This window comes from Pezoporus flaviventris, unplaced genomic scaffold (assembly GCF_033815535.1).
Source record: "Pezoporus flaviventris isolate CSIRO_AGI_PZ_B2104156 unplaced genomic scaffold, CSIRO_AGI_Pfla_v1 ptg000007l, whole genome shotgun sequence".
NCBI classification, from domain to species: domain Eukaryota; kingdom Metazoa; phylum Chordata; class Aves; order Psittaciformes; family Psittacidae; genus Pezoporus; species Pezoporus flaviventris.
The window spans coordinates 79,486,908-79,511,114 of record NW_026892555.1 but is presented as its reverse complement, the minus strand read 5'-3'; the positions used below and the strand labels follow the sequence as shown (position 1 = coordinate 79,511,114).

Sequence of the window (24,207 nt, the reverse complement as noted above, 5' to 3'; positions counted from 1 at the left end):
CTTAGTAACTTGTTAGAAAAGATACTGTATATTAAAGGATTCCAGTATGTAGTTTGGCTGAAATCTTCTAGAGAACAAATATTAGTGTTTCAGGAAGACCGACTGGCATCTGTGAAAATCCTGTCTCAATGAGTAGTGACAGATTTCAAATTATTAGAAGTCCAACAAAAAGAAGAAGCTGCAGTGGAGCCTTGTCACTTGCGCTTCTCTCCCAGGGTTAAAATAAAAATATAGTGTAGTGTAGTAATGAAGGAGCAAGTAAATCCATACTGTATTTATTAGAGACTGCAAAGAAATGATATTCAGTGTAATAAGTCTCCAAATACAGCTTTGGAAGCATAGAAAATAAGTACACTCAACTGAACCATGTAGAAACTTGTATCATGTTTTACAAAGTGTATCACAAAGAGCAATTAACTGGTGGCTTATGAGGAAGAATGTTATTATAAAATGTCTTTAATAAAAAAAGATCATGCTTATGCATACGATAACTAGCAGAGCAGCGCGTATAATAGGCTCTAGATCCTCAGCGGCAGTTCTTGACTATTCAACACAGAGGTGGATGAGTAGCAGAAGAGCAACCTGTCTACAGAAGGGGTGTACTCATATAAACTCAGTTTTCAATCTGTGTGGCAGCCAGCCTTGCACTATGATTACTTTTAAAGTTTTCCAGTAAAAACAGGTAAATTACATACAGAAAAATGACTCAAAAATCAATAAGAAACTTATCTAGACCAGTGGTATTAACCACAGACTTTTTACCACATTCAATATTTTTTGCACCATTAAGCCTTATATCAAAAATCCTTTTCTATGATGACCTTCATGAGAAGGTTTGCAAGGCCTGTTTTTTCACCAAGTAAGCCTACACCTTTTGAAAATACAATTTTGAAGTACCATTAATAAATAAATTTCATCCAAAAATTGAATATTAAGGCACCAGACCGTAAAGGCATTTTGGTGTTTGACTAGTTTCAAAAGCAGCTTAGTATCTGCATAGAAGTGTTGCTCAGGTTCCTTCAAATTTAAGATAAATGGGAATCTGATGACTTAATGCAATTCACATGGTGTATGTTACCCTCAGACAATAGTGTATCAAAGTTATATGGAAAGAAAACTGAAACAGATCTTTGCTCCTTTGTAAGCGGCGAGGAGAAGCAGACAGGCCAACCCAATATGGGTGATAAGCAACTTCTACTTTATTTGTGATGCAGTTCACACATATATAGGAGTGGTATTCAGCCACTCCTTCTTGGCATAACAGTATTGGTTAGCCCCCACAGCTTCCTCCACATTCTCCTCCCAGGTCCCGTCTCCAGCCACCTGTGGGGGCCACCCCCTGCCTTGCTTGCACAGTCCTCCAGAACTCTATGGTCCTGCTCTTAGAGTCATTCTGCAACAATTCTCCCCTTTTTCTTTGTGCAAGCAAGGCACTATGGGTTATTCTGTTCACCTGTTTTATCACACAACTATAGACAACTCTAACAGCTACGATGATTAACCTAATCAATGATACATAAGTGCAATACTTCAAACAACAGTGTTTGACTCAACCTGTAATGCCCAGTGAAGACAACCATCTAGTTATTCTTAGGATATTGCTCATTTACTATTGCTGGGTAAGCTGAGCCAGGGTTCTCAGCTGTTCATGCATCGAATTAGCATAATCAGAGAGACTCATACAACACATTCCATCAAACTCTTCACATCCATGTCCCTGTGCCAACAACAAAAGGTTCTGCAGTGTTGCATGTCTTACAGAGTCAACATTAAAACAAATCAGGAATTGCCTTCGATGTAGAATTGTCTGCTTAGCAACTCAGCAACCCAGTCTGCTTAGTTGAGCCAAGGCCCCGGCTGAAGCACTTAAAGTGATTTGGCATATTATGATTGGATACATGTTTTGAAGACCCTTAGTGACTAACATATAATTGGTTAAACACAGGTGTGAGAACTCAACCTTGAAAGCTTGCCAACAGTCCACAGTTCTCATTAACTTGGTGAATTCCAGCCTCTTATCTTGCTTGCTTAAGCTTCTTCAGGCCTCTCATGGCCTTGCTGTATCTTTCAGGACTATTCAAAGTTTATGTACCAATTATGCATTCTCCTGTGAGAACACTGTCTCCACATCTTCCCCCTTTTGTTTTATCCAGTAACAAGTCGCTACTACAGCAAGGCACACACACATTTACATTAGCAGAGTAACTATTACAGGGTGCAGCAGCATGTTGAAGATGCTGATAGCAGTGAAGGACTAGCCAAAGAAATTTCTTACCAGTGGAATTCTCCCCCCTCTTAATTTGTTCCATCACCTGCTTTATAACACTACCATTGTATTAAAATTTTTCTAGCTTTTGCCTTAGCATTTTCTAGCAGCAACTGCAAATTTCCATACTCTAACATCTCTTTTACAAGTGACAAATCTATACAATACAAGGTGCAGTTTCTTATTAGCAACTAGCTAGTAAATACAGGTGGTTTTATACACAAAATCACAACCTCTAATACAGCTACTTTACAAGCACACATATTCAGGATGTTACTTTTCAGTTGCCCCCAAGTGATGTTTTGCAGTTATTTGTTCTTTTTCTTCTTCTATCTCATTCTGCTTGGGGTAATCACAGTCAGCTCCTGTAGCTGAGGCATCAGGTTTATCCATTCGTCCGTCTGTCCAGGTCATGGCAAGGCTTCACAAACTTTGCAGACAGTCGCCATGGACCTGTAGGCAGGAGGGCACAAATATACCCCCTCCCCCAGGTTATCAGTTCTTCAGAAGTAGACAGGTTAAAGTTAAATGTAACATCATTACTCTCTCTCTCCCCCCCCTTTTTTTTTTTTTTTTTTGTCCCTGCAAAAGCTATCATTATTCCCACAACAGTTCCACGTACAGAACGTGGCACAAGGACCCTGTGGAGACTAACAGCAAACCAGCTCCGAGAAGCATCACTGCAGTGTGAGGTGGCAGGCTCAACCTTAGCAGGCGTCCCCGCAGAGGCTCTGCCTCACCCACATCATATGAGGCTTGGGTTTTTATACTGACCAAAATGCACACTCATTCCAACACAGGTGGCCAGCCTGTGCTGGAAGAAGTGGCCAGCAGTATCTACAGAGGTCTCCAAGGGTTGATAGAAACCTGGACATACTTATATTTACCAACTTCTAGTACATGAGTATCACAGAGAAACTGTATGGGCTCCCCCTGTCAACTGCAAAAAAAAAATCATAACATATACAGCTTGAGTATAAGAGGATTTTAACGCATACGTGGTCACTGTTTGTCAAGCCTCCTTAACTATTTTGAGATCAAGAGCTTCCCACTCTTTAGCCCCCTGCTGTGTAGTAAACACAGGATATGCAGAAATGCCCATTGCAGAAAATTCCCCAGTAATGTTCGCATCTTTGGTTACCCATTGTTACAACTGAGCGTCTCCAGGGCCAGTAAGTCTGAGCAGACCGACCCGGGAGACGAAGAGTCAGGGTCTAGAAGCAGAGGATATAAATCTGGCTCGGATTCAGGGGATTCGGGGGCTGATCCTGCGCCGAACTCGGGGTCTCCGCTGCTTGCAGCTGTGTCTTTCTTATCAGGTGTATCTCGTTTGGTATGTAGCCATCTGCAGACCTGGCTCCTCCGTGACTGAGTTAAACATTTTTTCACTCTAGAGCGTAGTGGGTTGGAGAGGCTCGCGGTTCCTTTAAATCTCCCCCTAGCGCATGATCCCTATTTTCTACTGCGTGCTTCACAGTGGCGCCTCAATCGATCCGGTGCCGAGGCACCGCCCTCTTTCTTTCGGATTTCTCGACATTTATCATGCATATACCTTCTAATATACTTTCTCTGTCCTTTTCAAAGTCCCTACTTTCGGAACTGGGGTGGTGGGGGAGCAGGGGGTTACACCTCCTCCGCGGCACCTTCTGATGGAGGGGGAGAAAAGGAAGGGGGAGGGTGCGGGGTGGGGGGGGTGGGAAACCCTGTGCTCCCGCGAGTTGGGGGGAACGAGTTGTAATCTTCCCCCGGTTTCAAGCGACCGGGGACGTCTGTTCCTAGTTTCTCCGTTGCTACCGCGGCAGTTTTATTTTCTGCCTTGTATCTTTTTATACAGTTCATTACTTCCCTCCGTGGTTTACCGAGTTTCTTTGCCTTTTCACAATCATTAAGCACTGAGTCAAACAGTACATCACCAAACTTTCGCCACTCACTCTCCTCAAATATTGTATTAGGATATGCATAAAAAAAATCTCTTAGCCTTCCCTAGCCACTAGACCTGTTAGCTGCTTTAGAGTCTCAGGCTCAATTCCCCGCTTTTATAAAAAGCACTGCAAAAAGTTCAAGGCTCAGTTCCCCGCTTTTATAAGAAGCACTGTAATAAGTCCAGGGCTACCTCTCGGTCCATTTTCATGGCCAGCCTTTTCCGGATCGTCTTCTTCTGGGTCATCCTGTAACCTCGGTCTCTGGACCAGACTCCCGACGCAGCACTGTCTGGTTCGCCCCAGCGGCGGATTCCTTTCGGTTAGTCGAAGCACCCGGGTCCGTCACGCCACCGCAGCAGCATTGCCCGCGCTTCCCGGCCGCTGCCGCCGGCGCCGCTCACTTGCCGTTCCGGGTCCCCGTCGACCGGGGCCCTGTATCCCGGGTCCCCGCTAGTCGGGGCCCTGTATCCCGGGTCCCCGCTAGTCGGGGCCCTGTAATCCGGGTCCCCGCTAGTCGGGGCCCTGTAATCCGGGTCCCCAGCGACCAGGGCCCTGTAGTCCGCGTCCCTGTTCGGGCGCCATTTGTAGGCGGCGAGGAGAAGCAGACAGGCCAACCCAATATGGGTGATAAGCAACTTCTACTTTATTTGTGACGCAGTTTACACATATATAGGAGTGGTATTCAGCCACTCCTTCTTGGCGTAACAATATTGGTTAGCCCCCACAGCTTCCTCCACATTCTCCTCCCAGGTCCGGTCTCCGGCCACCTGTGGGGGCCACCCCCTGCCTTGCTTGGACAGTCCTCCAGAACTCTATGGTTCTGCTCTTAGAGTCATTCTGCAACACTCCTTGAGAGTTAGACTATTGTCAGTACCTGAACTAGCTTGTTTAGACATGTATCTCAAAATTTACCTTGCAGCCTGAAGTCTCAAAACCTTAACGTGTAGATAAAAGACATACAGGTATAAAAGATACAAAAAAGATGTGGGCAGGCTGGAGAGGGTTGAGAGAAGTGCCACAATGATTAAGCCTGCTGTATGAGGAAAGGTTGGATCAGATGACCCTTGGGGTCCCTTCCAACCTGGGATTCTATTATTCTATGAAGAGATGTCAGCCTTACGATATCATGAACTGAATTCTGCATTTTCTAGATCTGCTTACCCCTATTCTGAAATAGTATCTTGGATGTTCTCATCTATGATCAACAAATAATGTACCCGAAAACAGAAGTAAAATGAAATAAAATTAACTAAATTACATAGATTTTACTGATAATTACTGCTCTATTCGTGAATAAGACAAATATTCTGCATTTTAAAATTATGGTAACATGCTTGATATTTAGTTGAAGAACTGATACTTACCATTTGTAGTCCCAAAGCAAAACACTCATCTTCTATCATGGTATAATGCAAATACTCACAGTGACATTCTTATGCATATTGAACAGAAAAACTGATGGGAACAGTTAATGCTTTGTTTCCAACCATCATCTATCACACCAGTATCCCATATTGAAATGCAAGCCTCATGATTTTATAAGAAATCACTGTTCCTGAACAAAGCCATAGGATTATGTATGTACATCTGTTTATTCCTTTTCATCAAGCACAAACATAAACAGTAATTATTGTATAACAACTGTGGCTGAAGCTAGCAGTGTACTAAGATCACAGGGCTTTAATGAGGGGTACTGTCTCTTGGTATGAAAAATAACACAACGTGGAGCTATCTATAATGTGGTAGAAAACCCAACAATAAAGATGGAAGAAGGAACTAACTTGATGTTCTTTTAAATCACCGGTATAATAAGCAAGAGTTTGTTTAATATAAAGGTGTGTAAGATATTAAAAAGGCATTGCTTTTTCAGGCAAGATCGTGCTTATAAGAAATGGCTATATTGATGGCAGCAGGATAATACTTGCTGAGATGAACTAAGTATCCTATGAAATCATCCCTTGAATTATAGCACAAATATGTGCCTGCAGCCAGCTCTCATCCCTCTGTTAGAGGCTACCCTTCACAGTATCACAGTATCACAGTATGCTAGAGATTGGAAGGGACCTCAAAAGATCATCTAGTCCAATCCCCCTGCCGGAGCAGGAACACCTAGATAATGTTACACAGGAATGCGTCCAGGCGGGTTTTGAATGTCTCCAGGGAAGGAGACTCTACAACCTCCCTGGGCAGCCTGTTCCATTGTTCTGTCACCCTCACTGAGAAGAAGTTTCTTCTCAAGTTTAAGTGGAACCTCTTGTGTTCCAGTTTGTATCTATTACCACTTGTCCTATCATTGTGTGCCACTGAGTAGAGCCTGGCTCCATCCTCGTGACACTCCCCCTTTATATATTTATATACACTAATAAGGTCACCCCTCAGTCTCCTCTTCTCTAAACTATAGAGACCCAGCTCCCTCAGCCTTTCCTCATAAGGGAGGTGCTCCACTCCCTTAATCATCTTCATTGCCCTGCGCTGGACTCTCTCCAGCAGGTCCCTGTCCTTCTTGAACTGAGGGGCCCAGAACTGGACACAATATTCCAGATGGGGTCTCACCAGGGCAGAGTAGAGGAGAAGGAGGACCTCTCTCGACCTACTAACCACCCCCCTTCTAATACACCTGGGATGCCATTGGCCTTCTTGGCCCCAAGGGCACAGTGTTGGCTCATGGTCATCCTGTCCTCCACTAGGACCCCCAGGTCCCTCTCCCCTACACTGCTCTCTAACAGGTCGTTCCCCAAACTATACTGGAACCTGGGGTTGCTCCTGCCCAGATGCAGGACTCTACACTTCCCCTTGTTATATTTCACCAAGTTATTATTCTCTGCCCAACTCTCCAGCCTGTCCAGGTCTCGCTGGATGGCAGCACAGCCTTCTGGCGTGTCAGCCACTCCTCACAGCTTAGTGTCATCAGCAAACTTGCTGATAGTACACTCAATTCCCTCATCTAAATCGTTGATGAATATATTAAATAATACCGGTCCCAGTACTGACCCTTGAGGCACTCCACTAGTTACAGGCCTCCAACTAGACTCTGCCCCATAGACTACAGCTCTCTGGCTTCTCTCCTTCAGCCAGTTCACAGTCCACCTCACTACCTGATCATCCAGTCCACACTTCCTCAATTTAGCTGTGAGGATGCTGTGGGAGACTGTGTCAAATGCTTTGCTGAAGTCAAGGTAGACCACATCCACCGCTCGGCCATCATCCATCCACCGTGTTATTTCCTCATAAAAGGCTAAGAGATTGGTCAAACATGATTTCCCCTTGGTGAAGCCATGTTGACTGCCCCTCATCACCTTCTTATCCTTGATATGCCTTAAGATGGCACCAAGGATAAGGTGTTCCATCACTTTCCCAGGGATGGAGGTGAGGCTGACCGGTCTATAGTTACCCGGGTCCTCCTTCTTGCCCTTTTTGAAGACTGGAGTGACATTTGCTTTCCTCCAGTCCTCAGGCACCTCTCCCGTTTCCCAAGACTTGGTAAAGATGATGGAGAGTGGTCCAGCAATGACTTCTGCCAGTTCCCTCAGCACCCGCGGGTGCATCCCATCTGGACCCATGGATTTATGGATGTCCAGATTGCTCAACTGATCTCTAACCCATTCCTCATCGACTAAGGCAAACCGCTCCGTTGAGCTGACTTCATCTAAGGTCTCAGGGGTACAGGGCTCTTCAGGACTGCCTCCGGCAGAGTAGACAGAGACAAAGAAGGCATTCAGTAACTCTGCCATCTCTGTATCTTCTGTCACCAGGGCACCCATCCCGTTCATCAGTGGGCCTACATTGCCTCTGGTGTTAGTTTTGTCTGCCATGTATTTGAAAAAGCTCTTTTTGCTGTCCTTGACCCTTCTCGCCAGGTTTAATTCTAAGGAGGCCTTAGTCATCCTAGCTGCCTTCCTACATCCTCTAGCAGCAGCCTTATATTCCTCCCAAGTGGCCAGCCCCTCCTTCCATGACCTGTAAACTCTCCTCTTCCTTCTTCTACTCTGAAAATCAGTTACTAAAGTGTCTGCCTGATACAGCAGTGGAAATGATATTGGATAGAATTGAACTATAAAAGCTTTTGACTGCTTACACGGTGAGGAATTTCAGTGTTTTCACCATTAGATGATTAAGCCCTGCAACTATTAGCCACTTCAACTGTCATGTTAGATCTGCTCAAAACACACACCTGATCTTTTAAGTGTTAAATTGCCTGGGGGCTGTGATGCCAAATTTGTCCCCCAACACGTGTGGAGATTACCCTTCAGCCACCTTTCATTGACAGAGTAACATTAATGGGGCTGCAAGTAACATGACTCCTGCTTGGATACTCACTAGGCCTAATTTATTTCCTTTCTTACTCCAGAGGCCCCAGAGCACGAATTATGTTGAGGTCACTCCATCTGGAGGTGGTAGTGTTTAGATACATTCCTATTCCTGGTTCTTCTGGACCCATTAGTTAATAGAATCCTGCCTTGTTCCTGATGTCAGATTAGCCTTTGAAGCCTTAAGAACAGGGAAAGCCCTACCCCCTGTATATTATGGTCATGGCTAGACTAGCAGAACACCTCTTTCCTATTTTAAATTTCATTGCAAAGTTTTCTAGTTTATTAAATAGAACAGTGAGATTTTATTGTATGTCCTGTTTGCAATTCATATGTTAATTTTCTTTCAAATCACCTGTTATCAGAGGAATCTGCTGCCTTGTTAGAATTGTTGATTTGAGTTCATTCTGAGGACAGTGCCTTGCTGTGCTGTACTTACGAGCTTGTTTTCTGTAACTCTTATTTCCCCCAGTGCCCTAGCAAAGCCTTCAGATTTGCAGATGCACTTACTCCTTCAGACATCTTATGATAACTCTAATTAGCATCCATCTGTAACACTCTGCAATTTCCTGCAATTATATCTTTCAGTTTTAGCAGTTATTAAACTGCCCCTATGAAAATGCACTCTCAGCAGGGACTAGCAATAAAGGTAAGCCTGAGAATAGCAGACCCCAAAAATGCACGGTGACAAGCTTTATTAATTAAAGCACTGGAAATAAGAGTATAAAATTAAGATAAAATTCAGTTCTCTGAGAGAATATGACAGTTCATGTCAGAACATGGACTTTCAAATGAATGCCTTCAAATCTATTCTGTAATTCTTGTCTTCTAACATTCTAACACATCAGTTGGTTCAGTAAATATCACATATGAGCTGAAAACTTTTTGACCTGAATAAATGATTTACAAAAATCAAAGTAGTTTCTGTTATGGTAGTTAAATTCCCTAAAAATAGTCTCCTGGAAATTGCTTGCTAACGCCAAGAACACTAGAAAGGTTTCAGTCTCTTATAGCCGTTATTGAAATTGCTTTATGTGCTACGTGAATGAGCATTAGTGTATATCAACTTTGAATTATTGCAAATCCTAAAACTTTTCTCAAGATCAGAGGGAAAAAAGGTTGCTCAGATTACTTAGATCTATACAATTTGTATTGTGATTGTTTTGGTAGCCCAGATTATAAGAATGGACTGCAATAGTTTGTTTAGCATACAAAAACATTGCTGCCCTCCATCACTGTTGTCAACTTTGTTTGTGGTGGATGGATGTTGACCAACTGCCAGATCCCCACCCAGCCAGTCACTCCCCTGCCTCAAAAGGACAGGGGAAGAAAGTAAAATGGAAAAGATCCTGGGTTGAGATAAGGACAGTGAGATCACTGAACAGTTACTGTGATGGGCAAAACAAACCCAGAGAAATGAATATTGTAGAATCATAAAATCATAGAAGAGTTAGGACTGGAAAGGATCTTAAGATCATCTAGTTCCAACCCCGCCACCAAGGGCAGGGACACCTCATACTAAACCATGTCACCCAAGGTTCTGTCCAAGCTGACCTTGAACACTGCTAGGGATGGAGCATTCACAACTTCCTTGGGCAACCCATTCCAGTGACTCACCACCCTAACAGGAAAGAATTTCTAACCTAAACATCTCCTGCTTAAGTTTAAACCCATTAACCCTTGTCCTATCCCTACAGTACCTAGTGAAGAATCCCTCCCCAGCATCATTATAGCCCCCCTTCAGATACTGGAAGGCTGCTATGAGGTCTCCCCACAGCCTCCTCTTCTCCAGGCTGAACAGCATCAACTTTCTCAGCCTGTCTTCATTCGGGAGGTGCTCCAGTCCCCTGATCATCCTCATGCCCCACCTCTGGACTTGTTCCATCAGTTCCATGTCCTTTTTATGTTGAGGACACCAGAACTGCACACAATACTCCAAAAGAGGTCTCATGAGAGCAGAGTAGAGGGGCAGGATCACCTCCTTCAACCGGCTGATCACACTCCTTTTGATGCAGCCCAGGATACGGCTGGCTTTTGGGGCTGTGAGCGCACACTGCTGGCTCATGTTCAGTTTCTCATCAACCAACACCTCCATGTCCTTCTCCACAGGACTGCTCCGAATCTCTTCTCTGCCCAACCTGTAGTTGTGCCTGGGATTGCCCTGACCCAGGTGTAGGACCTTGCACTTGGCTTGGTTGAACCTCATGAGGCTGGCATCAGCCCATCTCACAAGCATGGCAAGGTCCTTCTAGATGGTATTCCTTCCCTCCATCGGATCTACCGAACCACACAGCTTGGTGTCATTGGCAAACTTGCTGAGGGCACACTCAATCCCACTGTCTGTGTCACCTACAAAGATGTTGAACAAAATTGGTCCCAACACCGATCCCTGAGGGACACCACTTGTTAATGGTGTCCAGCCAGACACTGAGCCATTGACCACAGCTCTTTGCATGCAGCCATCCAGCCAGTTCTTTATCCACCAAGTGGTCCATCCATCAAATTGATGTTGCTCCAATTTAGAGACAAGGATGTCATGTGGGACAGTGTCGAATGGTTTGCACAAGTCCAGGTAGATGACATCAACTGCTCTATCCCTGTAGCCCCATCATAGAAGGCCACCAAATTGGTCAGGCAGGATTTCCTCTTAGTGAAGCCATGCTGGATGTCACCAAGCACCTTGCTCTTTTTCATTTGTCTTATCATGCTTTCCACAGGAAATTCCATTAAGAATAAAATTGGATGTGTCACAAAAAATTCACAATTGGCCTATGCTGACTGAGGAGAGAGGCTAGTACACAAAGTATGGAATTACAGGAGTAATTTTATTCATGTGCATGAGGTGTACCATTCCTACTGGGGCACACTGAATGTAGTTTTAGACACGGTTCTTACACCTTTCAGGCATTCAGGTACAATATGATTTGTCCAGCCACTACTTCACACATATACCTCTGTTTTGTAAAGCAACATCCATCTGCTCCTTTCTTGATCTAGACATCCCTGGAGTCAGCCTTGCTACAGTTAGTTATTGTGCTGCATTTAGCTGGGATAGAGTTCATTTCGTTCATAGTAGCTAGCATGGGGCTATGTTTTGGATTTGTGTTGGAAACTGTTGATTACACGGGGGTGTTTTAATTATTGCTGAGCTTATACAGCGCCAAGGTCTTTTCTGTTTCTCCCACCACCCCACCAGTCAGTAGGCTGCAGGTAAACAAGAAGCTGGGAGGGACACAGTTAGGACAGCTGACCAGACTGATATCCCATACCATATGATGTCATGTTCAGCATATAAAACTGAGGGGGGTGATGACATTGAAACATGATATCAAACATGACGGTTTCTCTTTCCAAATAAACGGTACTTGTAATGGAGCCCTGCTTTCCTGGAGATGGCTGAACACCTGCTTGCCCATGGGAAGTGCTGAATGAGTTCCTTTTTTGCTTTCCTTGTATGAGTGGTTTTTGCTTTCCCTATTAAACTGCCTTCATTTAAACCCATGAGTTTTCTCACTTTTACTTTATGCTTCGTCCTCTCCCCCATCCCAGCAGTGGGGAGTAAGTGTCTGAATGGTGTTTAGTTGCCATCTGGGGTTAAACTATGACACTTATTTATGATGCCAGGTAATGGGAGGGCTTTACAAAGCTGTTGGAGGGGTTATGGTACTGGCATTATCTCTGTAGTCTGGGGGTATCCTTTATTCTTCCAGGTGGGAGTTGTTCTCCTCCTTGCAAGCCAGCTGGGGTCCTGTAGTCCTGTAGTCATGCTTACTTAACCATTGCTATGGAGTATACAATGTAAACTGTATATATATAAAAAGGAAGTTCTTAAAATTTCATAATAATTGGTACAATAATTACAGAATGCGATTTTCTTAACAAAGGGTGAGAAACAAAGACAATGAAGGAAAAAAACCACTTTCCACCTACCTTTCCCTTCTTCCCAGGCTCACCTCCCTCCGCCACTTACAGCTCCTCTACCCCCATCTCCTGAGAAGCACAGAGGGATGGCAATGGGAGATAGTAGTCAGCCCATAGCAGCTCCTCTCTGCTGCTCCTTCTTTATCACGCTTTACCCTGCTCCAGCCTGGGACATATCCACAGGTTACAGGAAACCCTCCGTCCCACCGGGGTCCCTCCCGGTGCCGCAGGGGCATCTCTGCCCCCTCCTGCCCTCCTCCCACTCTGCCTTCGGGGCTCGCAGGGCTGTTTCTCACCCGGTTCCCCTCAGCCTTGGCTGCCGGGCACCGTTTGCCCTTCCTTACCCAGGCTTTCCCCGAGGCGCTCACTCGTGGCTGAGGGGCTCAGCTCTGCCCTGCTGTGGGGCCGTTGGAGCAGGCTGGGACCGGCTGCCTCCGGCCCCGGGGAAGGCCGGGCAACACCACACCACTGATGATGCTGACAGTACATGGGCGCCTGAACCCGGTACAGTACCAAAGCTTCCAAACTTACTTTTCAATGTAATCTATCTGCAGCATCCTCACTAGCAAAACGGTCTGAGCCATTTTTTTGTATCTGTATGCTGAACTGTGTCTATGAAGAGATGGTTGCATCACAGTCAAGTGTTGTTTCCTCTTCCTGCTTATACTTGTGATTTTCCTAATACCATATTCCTGATATTCTTAACATCACTTGCTAAAATAGGCACCAAGGTCTCTAGAAGGTATTTTGGGTTTGTTGTATTCACATGTGCATGTTTTCCTCATATTTGCAATAGAAATTGCATAATGTGAAATATTTTTGCATATTAAGTATTTCCCATTTCACCCTGCTTATCTGGATTTTTCCCACCTTGCATACTGGTAGCTAAGGTTCTGAGCTTGCAGTGCGTTACATCTGTATTTCATTATACATGTGTGAACAGCTTCACTTATTTCAGCAGGACAATTCATCTCTTTAAAGAATATGTGTAAACTTGTACCATTTGAGTCCAAGTATTATATATGTCCCTGCTCACGGCAGGGGGGTTGGAACTAGATGGTCTTAAGGTCCTTTCCAACCCCAACTATTCTATGATTCTATGATTCTACATGGGAAGAAAAAGCATGAAAAGAAAACTAATCCTTTCTTTAAAATTTCCCACAGGCTAATACGTAGTGTTCTTACACAATGCATGCAATGAAATCATAATGACAGTAGTTCCTCAGAAACATAATCTACATGTCTGTTTAAATCTGCACTGCACAGTTGTCATCATTTTGTAATGAACTTGTCCGAAGATTCTTGTATGTAGTCACAAAGTTGAACCACCATACTCTGTTTTATCATGATTGATGCTTTAGAAGAGATGTTTGTAAGTGAGAGTATAAACACTGGAATGTATTAAATTAGTCTGTATGTTCAGTTCTCTCATTTTTTGTGTCAGACAGCAAAGATAGCAGCTACATTCCCTAGAAACATAGTCTGTAACTCTGCAGCCTGAAAATAGGTAATTAAAACTCTACAGAGGCCTCAACTAAGTTTTAAAATAGTCTTATCAACTGCATGGCTATACATTTTGGGTTTGTGTCTTGTATCTTTCCTTATGGATTGCAAACACAATTAATGAACCTAAGAATCGTTTAAAGCATCTCTAGTAAACTAAGTCACTAGAGAGAAATCTCCTTCCGCTGTTATTTACGTTAGTTTTTAAAGATTGAGCATTGATTCATGGACAAACTTCTGTATTTTATTTGTGCACTAATAATGGGTTAGGTTCTGATTTAAGGATAATAGCCATAATTGATCTACCAGAGTTGCAAACGTTTCACATCCAATGCATCAAATGTTTTTAGGAAAAAAAATCCAACTACAAAAAAATCTTGCACCGTGTTTGACTTTTCTTAAACAATCAAATGATAATCAGATAATGTTTAAGCTTTATTAAGTGATTTTCTGTGCAGTAATTTTTCAGTGCTCATCAGCAATAAATTGCTTTACAGGGAAAATACTATTTGGATTGATAGTTTAATCCTTATTTGGTAAGCCAAATTGCTTATTTTACCCTCTTACACTAAGCAATACACTTCAAAATGCAAAACCCTCTATAATTTATTCATTTAAAGGCTTTCTCGACTCTACTCCACATGATTTTCTGTGGAAAATAGCAGAACTTGGGGCATCTGCTTAATGCTGATTTAACTTGCATATAGCTTGTTCCTGAATCTGATTTTTTTTTAAGATCCATTGCATTCTGGTTTTGAAACCATTCTTCTGTATGACACTGTTAACCCCCCCTTTTTTTTTTCCCTGTGAAAAACTGCATAAGGAAGGTAAGATCCTGTTTAAATATCAGCCCATGTTTGAGCCAGTAGTCAGCTCCAAGATGGTCTTTAGGGTCTGAGGACTACAACCTGTTAAAAAAAAAAAATAAAAAATGTATAGACACAGTTGTGATATTCAGCAATTTTTCCACAATCCACTGATTTCGTCCAATTGCTCTTCAGGAACTATGAAACATATGAACTCTGGGAGAGCCATAGCAAAGTGAAACGATGGACTTCTGTATACTAGTCCTGAGGCCTTGAGATATATTCCTTGAAGAAAGAATTGAGAAGCGATGAGCTTAAGAGATAACGCCTTATCTACAACACTGTCTAGATGTTGCAAAAGACATGGAGCCAAAACATGGGTATTCCTGAAGGAGAAAAATGGTGAGAAGAGATCCTATGAAGAGAAGGGGAAAGCAAACAAAGAAAAATAAATCCTCCAAAGCCCTTACTTTAAGTGCAAAGTTTTAAATACAAACACCCAAAGACTTAAGAAAATTATATTCCAATTACTTGTTGCCGGTTGGCTATTAAAAATTATACAAACACTTAAAGATTATATAAACAATTATTTAACTGTAATAGCCAGTCAGATGTAGAGATGCAATTACTTGCAGTGGAATTGTAATACTGGTTCATAAAGACATTTTTGAGATGAGGGTTTTTTATTTTCATCCTGGAGTTCATCTCATTATTAAATGTTATTTTCTAAGGAAAGTAACTCAAGAATGATTTTATAAGGAAAGTTAACCTTTTCATTTCTGGAGATGTAACAATGTAAGAATGTGAAAATATATATCTACTTCAATAGTATATGCAAGTATAGCAATTTACCTGAATGAATATCTAGCTATCCTGTCTCATGAGAAAAATGCTGACCTTTGTCTTACTGTGTATTTCATGTAAAAAAGTAAATATTGACCTTTTGTGTTAACAACCATCTTTAAGTCAGTAGAATGCTCCACAGAAGATTATATCACTTTCATCAGCCAGCTAAATTAGCAGTACAGAATCTTGGATGAACATCTGTATCACCAGTTGCAAATACCTGATATTGCATAATATATATCTGTACTTACAAAAGTCTGTATTTAAAATAACAGCCCACTGTTTGAGAAGTGTATTTAAGTGCCAAAATGGCTGTCTGCTGCTGTTTGTAATAAAAACACTGTTTTCTGAAAATTAGTATTTTTAAGGGCGTATGTGCCACAGAATTCTATTTTCCTAACTTCTGAGTTGTTTCCAAGTGCTGTTTCAAGTGAAACTCTGTGGTTTAGGTAGAAAGTATTTTAAAATCACAGGAGAGTTCTGCCATCATAATTTGTAATTGCTGAATATAAACAAGCAAAACAATCAACCAACAAACCTGAGAAATGGTTGCCATAACCTGAACTGTAGACAAGATAAACGATAGGTGTCCATATTGAATTGCTGAGGTGAGTAGCTTGAGAGAGGACGCCTTCAACACCAGACCGGGGGGGAGATCACCATCCAGGAGCCTCTATTCAGAGCGACAAGAGCCACCGAGGGAGCCTCAAGTCCTCGACAGAACCTTCCCAGGAGCCCGCAGCTCAGCTGACGAGAGCGAGCAGCTGACTCACAGGGGGCGCAGCCTGAAGCAGCGGCACCAGCCCTGACTGGGTAAAAACCTGCCCCAGGGAGCGCATGCGACCAGGAGTGCGGCAAGGCAGTTTGTGCGGGCAGGCGAGCGGGATGGTGAGCACTCGCCGTATGATCAGGGCGCGGTCCGGCATCTCTGCTCTGGCTGCCCCGGTGTTGGCCAGCGTAGGCACCTAGACAGAGCCGATGAGAGGGGAGGCTGCAGTGCAGAGCTTGGGGTGTAGAGAGTGCCTGCACTGGTCTGGTGAGGGAATGGTGCACAATGGGCAGGGCTGCACTCGGTGCTCCCTGGTGGAGGTCCTCCTGCAGCAGGTGGCTGAGCTGCGGGATGCTGTTAATAGACTGCGAGATGTCAGGGAAGCTGAGAGGAAGCAGGAATGCTTGCTCCCGGCCAAAACTGTGCAGGGGCCTCAAGCTTCACCTCTACCTCATGAAGGAAAGAAGGAGGCCATTAACCTGGGAAGCTGGGAATTAGTGACAAAAAAAAAAAAAAAGAAGGAAAAGCACAACCAAAAACAAGGGGCTTCCCCCTAAATCTGTTGTCCCCAAGCAGAACCACTTTGCTGTCCTGCAGGGGGCTAATGAGGAAACGCACTCGAGCCAGAAACAGCCGGCTGATGCACTGGTAAAGAAGATCTCTACTGGTGCTGCTAGGAAAAAGCAGTGGGTCACAGTACTAGGGGACTCTACACTGAAAGGGACAGAAGCACTGGTCTGCCGGCCTGACCCCGTCTCAAGGGAGGTGTGTTGCCTACCGGGGGCACGGATCAGGGATGTGGCAGAGAGGCTGCCTGCTCTAGTAAGTCCCACGGACTATTACCCACTCCTGGTAATACATGTGGGTGCTAGGGATATAGATAGTAATAGCCTGGGGAACATAAAGAAGGACTACAGAGCCCTGGGGGAGGTGGTTAGGGGCTCTGGAGCTCAGATAGTCTTTTTGTCAATTCTCCAGGGTACAGGGGAGGACCTAAAAAAAGCTAGGAGGATTGGCCAGGTTAATAACAGGTTAAAAGGGTCATGTCATAGTCAGGGGTTTGGGTGTCTTCAACATGGGACCCAAGTTTGTAGGCCAGGTCTACTGGGGCTGGTGGAGCTGGTCTAGCAGTTTTGGTAGGAGGCTTGCCAGACTGGTCAAGGAGGCTTTAAACTAGATGTGTTGGGGGAGGGGGGCATCATTCCATCCCAACACACCCAGTCAGTTGCCAGAACTTACAATAAATGCTTGGAGCAATGTAGAGATAACCCAGCTGCTCCAGTCAATAAGCCAGCTTCATTTGGAACTTGGCTCAGATGCCCGTAGCATGGGGAAGAAACAAGAGGAATTAGAGATGTGTGCACGTCTACAGGGGTATGATATAATAGGCATCACAGAAACATGGTGGGATAGCTGCTATGACTGGAGTGTTAGAATGAAAGGTTACAGGCTTTTTAGAAAAGACAGGCCTGGCAGGCGGGGAGGGGGAGTTGCCCTTTATGTTAGGGATAGGCTGGAGAGTATGGAACTCTATCTGGGGACAGGTGAGCAGTCAACAGAGAGTTTGTGGGTCAGGGTTAAAGGGAATATAGCTATGGGAGATATTACTGTGGGGATCTGTTACAGACCACCTGATCAAGGAGAACCTGCGGATGAAGCACTCCATAGACAGATAGGAAAAGCCTCACGCTCGCAGGCCCTTGTTCTCATGGGTGACTTCAACCACCCTGACATCTGTTGGAAGGACGGTACGGCCCGGCACAAGCAATCCAGGAGGTTCCTCGATTGTGTAGAAGACAACTTACTTCTGCAAGTAATAGAGGAGCCAACAAGGAGAGGTGCCATGCTTGACCTCGTGCTCACCAACAGGGAAGGGCTCGTTGGAAATGTGACGCTCCAGGGCAGCCTTGGATGCAGCAATCACGAGATGGTCGAATTTGAGATCCTCAGGACAGTGAGAAGAGCGTGCAGCAAGGTCACTGCCCTGGACTTCAAAAGAGGAGACTTTGGCCTCTTCAGGAACCTGCTTAGTAAGGTTCCATGGGATATAGCCCTAGAGGGCAGGGTAGCCCAAGACTGTTGGTTGATATTCAAGGATCACCTTCTACAAGCTCAGGAGTGTTGCATCCCAACTAGAAGGAAGTGCAGCAGGAGGCCCAGGAGACCTCCTTGGATGGATAAGGAGCTGCTAAGAAAGATTCAAAGGAAAACAGAGGCTTAAAAAAGGTTGTTTAACATCTTTGTTGCTGACAGGGACAGTGGGATTGAGTGCACCATCAGCAAGTTTGCCGATGACAACAATCTGTGTGGTTCAGTTGATACGCTGGAGGGAAGGAATGCCATCCAGAGGGACCTTGACAGGCTTGTGAGGTGGGCTGATGCCAACATCATGAAGTTTAACCATGCCCAGTGCAAGGTCCTACACCTGGGTGGGAGCAATTGCAGGCACAGATACAGGCTGGGCAGAGAAGGGATTCAGAGCAGGCTGCAGACAAGGACTTGGGGATGTTGGTTGATGAGAAACTGAACATGAGCCAGCAGTGTGCGCTTGCAGCCCAGAAAGCCAACTGTATCCTGGGCTGCATCAAAAGGAGCATGACCAGCAGATCGAAGGAGGTGATCCTGCCCCTCTACTCTGCTCTCGTGAGACCTCACCTGGAGTATTGTGTGCAGTTCTGGTGCCCTCAACATAAAAAGGACATGGAACTGTCGGAAGAAGTTGAGAGGAGGGCCACGAGGATGATCAGGGGACTGGAGCACCTCCCGTATAAAGACAGGCTGAGGAAGTTGGGGCTGTTCAGCCTGGAGAAGAGAAGGCTGTGTGGAGACCTCATAGCAGCCTTCCGGTATCTGAAGGGGGCCTATAGTGATGCTGGGGAGGAACTCTTTGTTAGAGACTGTAGTGGTAGGACAAGGGGTAACTGGTTAAAACTTAAACAGGGGAAGTTTAGATTGGATATAAGGAGGAAATTCTTTCCTGTGAGGGTGGTGAGGCACTGGAATAGGTTGCCCAAGGAGGTTGTGAATGCTCCATCCCTGGCAGTGTTCAAGACCGGGTTGGACGAGGCCTTGGGTGATGTGATTTAGCGTAAGGTGTCCCTGCCCACGGCAGGGGGGTTGGAACTAGATGATCTTAAGGTCCTTTCCAACCCTAATTATTCTATGATTCTATATATTTAGATATAAATTTGGAATTAGAGTAAATTTTCTCAAAACTTGCTATATGCATAGAAACCCCAGCTAAAATCGTTTGCCATTTTTTGCAAAGTGTATGTTAATAAATGACTGTGCATACTGAAATTCAGCAGACCAGGCATATTTCCATTTCTTCCCAGTTTTGAAAGATTTATATAACTGAATCCTGGTCTGTGGTTGTTACACCTCACTAAAAATGCAAGCTTTCTGAAAAGTGTAATTTGGTGTTCTACCTGTTTAAAAGTTCTCCTTTCTAAAAATGTCAGTGATGTGCACTTTGAAATATGATATCTTCAACTGTATTTGTGCTGCTGCAAATTTGGTGAGACACATCTGTTTCTTCATATTGACAGAACACTAAATAACTGATTTCTATTCAGAAGTGCCCTGGCTGGTTTACTTCAGTGCAAGGGATCATTTTAGTCTAATTACTTGTATTCTTGCTTTTCTTTGACAATATTTTTATGCTAGTTATTCTTAGCTGGTCACCCACTTTTACATTACTTTGGAGAAATACTGGTCTTGTCATAAAATTCAGTTGTGTTCTTCAAATCTCTGTAGCGGGTGGCTTTCCTTCATCTAAGAAAAATTAATCTTAATGATCTTTTCAAGTCTTGATTTCATAATTACTATCAAGATTTTTTGTCATTTTTGCCCTTACTTTTATATTGCACTTATTTAACTTGCTTACTAAATCACTCCTACACTAATGTCAGAGAGGTTTGCATTTTGTCCTTTGGGCCATGCTTTGAATGAAGACTGAGGCAGTCACTGACTCTTGTCCTCCAGACTCATTTGACACATCAGGCAGAATGAACAATGTTGTTGGGCTCTCACAAACTGCACATGGCTGGTAGTTATTAACTTGAACGGCCCGGACTTTAAAGTGTGCTCTTTAGCCATGGTTCCTAAAAGTCTATTCAGAGATCGGTAGAATTTTATTATAGTTAAATAGAAATATTTGCAAGTGAGCTGGGTGTAGCAGCCAGCATTATTGACACAGTGATAGCCATATTACAAATGACAGCAATTGCTCTTCACTGTTCAATGCTGGAAAATGGATATCATATTTCGCATGAAATGGACTGGGAGAAAGGAAAAGATGTGATGGTTAAAAGTAACACTTCTAAGGATTAAGTGCTCCTTTGAGGATGGTCACTTGTCAGAAAAACAGCAATAGAATGGGTATTGCATTGTGGAGTTTTTCTTGGTTGGTTGTTTTCTGTTTCATTGTTGACTTTGGGACTTTTTTAATGGCACAAGGAAGAGTTTTTATTAGTGATATGGGCTTGATTCTGCCTTACATGCTGCACCCTGGGAAATGCATTTGGATGAAGCTAATTGGCATAAAGATGAAAAAAATTAAATCTTGTATGAGTGTTTTTTTGTTCTTTTTTTTTTTCTCCTTCTGGCTCACTTAGCTAAGTGCTTTTATTTTCCCCAGAAATGATGCAAATAATACATTTCCATTCCACTTACATCACTTGGAAGTTATCGTCACTGATTTATATTAGAGGAAAACACTGGTCTATACTGAAAACTGCATCTTTTCGGAACAATTGATGTTTTTTGGTTTTTTTTAAATATAACAAACAATACAGCTGAATTTTGGCAAGAAAACTCCTAAAATGGAGACTTGTCAATACATTTCTCCCTTAAACTTAAAACCCCCACCAATGTATTGTTAAAACCTTACATTAAATGCAAGAGAGGTATAACCGGAAAAGCATGTTCTTACACCAACCTGTGATTCTGAGTAATTTTTCTAGGCAAGTTAAAGCCTCGTGAAAATATTTTCCCATTTAAAGTGGTGACATAATCTTAACTATAGCAATGTGATCAGCGTTAGTGCTAATACAAAAAAGAACCAAATCAACATCGATCTCAACAAAGCAGAAAAATAAATGAAAAGCATATATCTGTACTTGCACTTCTTGAATGAGTATCTAAGTCACTGGATGCTGCCAAAGTATGCTATTTTTCTTGAGATTTACTCTGTATAAAAGAAACTGAAGTTGTTTTCTTGTTTTTAGCAATTTTACTGAATTTCTACTCAGGGCATAGCACATTAGCCTGTCAAGAAAAATCATCACCTAGCAGCTCCAGATAAGTTTCGAACATTCCTTTACAGGGTTCTACTAATGGATATATGCCACCAAGACAGACTGTGCTGATGTAATCATGTGTGTCTGTGTGTATCTGCATGTGCACTGCACAATTATCTTGCTGAATGTATATGTATATAATTTTATGAGTATGATATGAATTTACATATAAAGTGGGCTTCTCTCTCACTTCCCTTTGCCCCCTAAAATATGTGTTACATTTTTAAATTAACACATAGAAGTCTGTGTCTCTTTAAAATTTGGTTTCTGTTCTCGGGATACTTTTTTCTGCAAGCTATTTTATTTTTTTATATAAAGACCAACAAAAGGCTTTGTGGGATGAGTATTTTAGAGTTACTTTTTCTAAGTAAGTTGTTGATTTTGTTTTCTTATATTCTTAGCTTTTTCGGTTTTGAGATGAAAGAATTCTCCCTTGCATTCTGACATAAGACTGTATTCTCTTTCAGGAAGATAACTAGATCTCGGGCAAGAATCATGCAGTTGCAAACACAGCAACATCTAACAGCACAGTATTTTGAACCACACAGAATTATACCTTACTGCAGGTAATCACAGTGGTAGGTGATTACCTTACTGCAGGTAATCACAGGCAGGATTAAAGTGGAGTCTACTGGTTTCTTGGAAAGTTTGGTGTGTAATGCATGTGTGTGCATGTACTACCTGTAATCACCAGTGGTTCCTCATCTTTTAGTGTTTCTTCCTGTGCTCTGATGACTGGCTACTTGTTCTTTTGTTGATAGTTGTGGAGAATATGGCAAAGTACGTTGTACTGAGTAGGTATTTACTAAACATTCCTGTGCAGTGAGACAAGAAAGGAAATTAGGAAAAGAAGAAAAGAAGAGATGAGAAGAGTAACTCAACTGTGGGGTATTACCTAAAGATAGATATGCTAGTTAGAATGTGAAAGAATGAACACTGCAGTGAAAATCAGTGTCATAAAATGTTTATACTTGAAGCTTGTGAGCCTGCCTCACATGAATTAAAGTCTGCTGTAACCCCGAAGGCTCGGGCTGAGCTGAGTGTTCAGGTTGCTAATAAATTCTCATGTCTTCTTTCTGATGTCAGGCTTTTGAAGCTTTAGTAAATATTAGTAGAAACAAAATTTCTATCAAACTAATGATGAAAACATCATTGCCCTCATGACAATAAGCTTTCCAGAGGGATTTCATAGAAGAAAATTGGATGGATTAAACAATAATTTGAAATATCTGAGAAAAGCTAATAAAACTTGTGATTTCTGTGTGCTGACATTTGTCTACATGCTGAGAGTATTAGAGGTGTTTAATGCTTTCAGATGGAAGAGAAAGAAAGCAAAGGAATCTTTGTATTCATTATAATATTTATTGGAGCAAAACATGAAGATTCATTGATTCGTTGATTCATTGTACATGTATGCATATCTATTTTCTCTTTGTATAATTGGGGGCTGCATATGAAAGGGTTCACATTTCCACAACTGAAGATTAATCTCAAAGATTTAAACAGAAAGGTTTTCTAGGCTGATAACAACTTCAGATGACCTTTATATAGCTATATTCAATACAAAAATGTTAAGATGAATTCCAGAGCAATCTTTGAGAAAGATCTACTGCCTTATAAGTGACATATCTGAAGTCAAAATCTCTCCAAAATGGCAACTATACTATACATATATAATTACTTTGGTCTTAATAGGAGATATCATTCCAGAATGCATATTCCCAAAATGGGAAGTTTGAGTGTCCTTAAGATGCATATTCTTTGTGTTGGAAATGGCTTTTCAGAGGCCTTTCCTTTTACATCTGCAACAGTAGTCACTCAATGAAAAATACTAAATACTAAAATGCTAAATTGTGTAATTATTATGTGCGTTGGGGGGGGGGTGTTAAGCAAAAAGCAGAGCTTTGAATAAAATTTGTAAAGTAAAAGGCCTTTTTTTTAGCTGCACACTAAACTAAATTTGCAGTGCAGGACAATTTAGGTCACTTCAACAGGTGGAAGGATGCTGCTGGAGCCAAAACCAAAATAATTTCATCAGACTACACATACTGTTGATAGATTATGATTAACAGCATTTTTTCTGATAAACAAAAAAAATGTTTAGATAGATTTTTGAAAAACATTTTAGTGAAGATTAAAGCACCTCATTATATTAGGATAGTTACAGAATCCAGCTGTTAGTAAATCAAGAGTTCATTCTACTAATTTTCAGTGCAACAGTTGGTATTTCTTTTGGCTTTATTTTCAGTTACAGAATGTTCATTATTGCATACAGATGTTCAGCCCTCACAACTTTCTTCTTCTGAGATAATAAACCTATTCATTTATTTCACTTCAGCTAAGAAGCTACTATTTAGTGACAGGTTTTGTTACAACATTTGTTGTGAATATTGCACTACAGAGCCTGTATGGATTTTGCTGGTTTCCTACTGCATGGTGTTGATCATACCAACTCTTGTCTTCTGTAGTCTTATCAGATTTTACTCTATGAGAATATGAAGACAATGTTTGACTCTGCTACTCCTCAGATTATCAATCTTTTTATTCTGTAACATATTCTGTATTAC

General features: G+C 42.6%; 1 long non-coding RNA gene across 1 annotated transcript; it reads right to left on the bottom strand.

The window, feature by feature from the left end:
• Positions 1–13,982: 13,982 nt before the first annotated feature.
• LOC133266411 (uncharacterized) lies at positions 13,983–22,474 on the bottom strand. The gene is made up of 3 exons (XR_009742384.1): positions 22,322–22,474; positions 21,274–21,386; positions 13,983–14,827 (listed from the first exon to the last, which is right to left on the bottom strand). It is a non-coding gene; the product is annotated as an uncharacterized LOC133266411 (long non-coding RNA).
• Between the last annotated feature and the right edge of the window lie 1,733 nt (positions 22,475–24,207).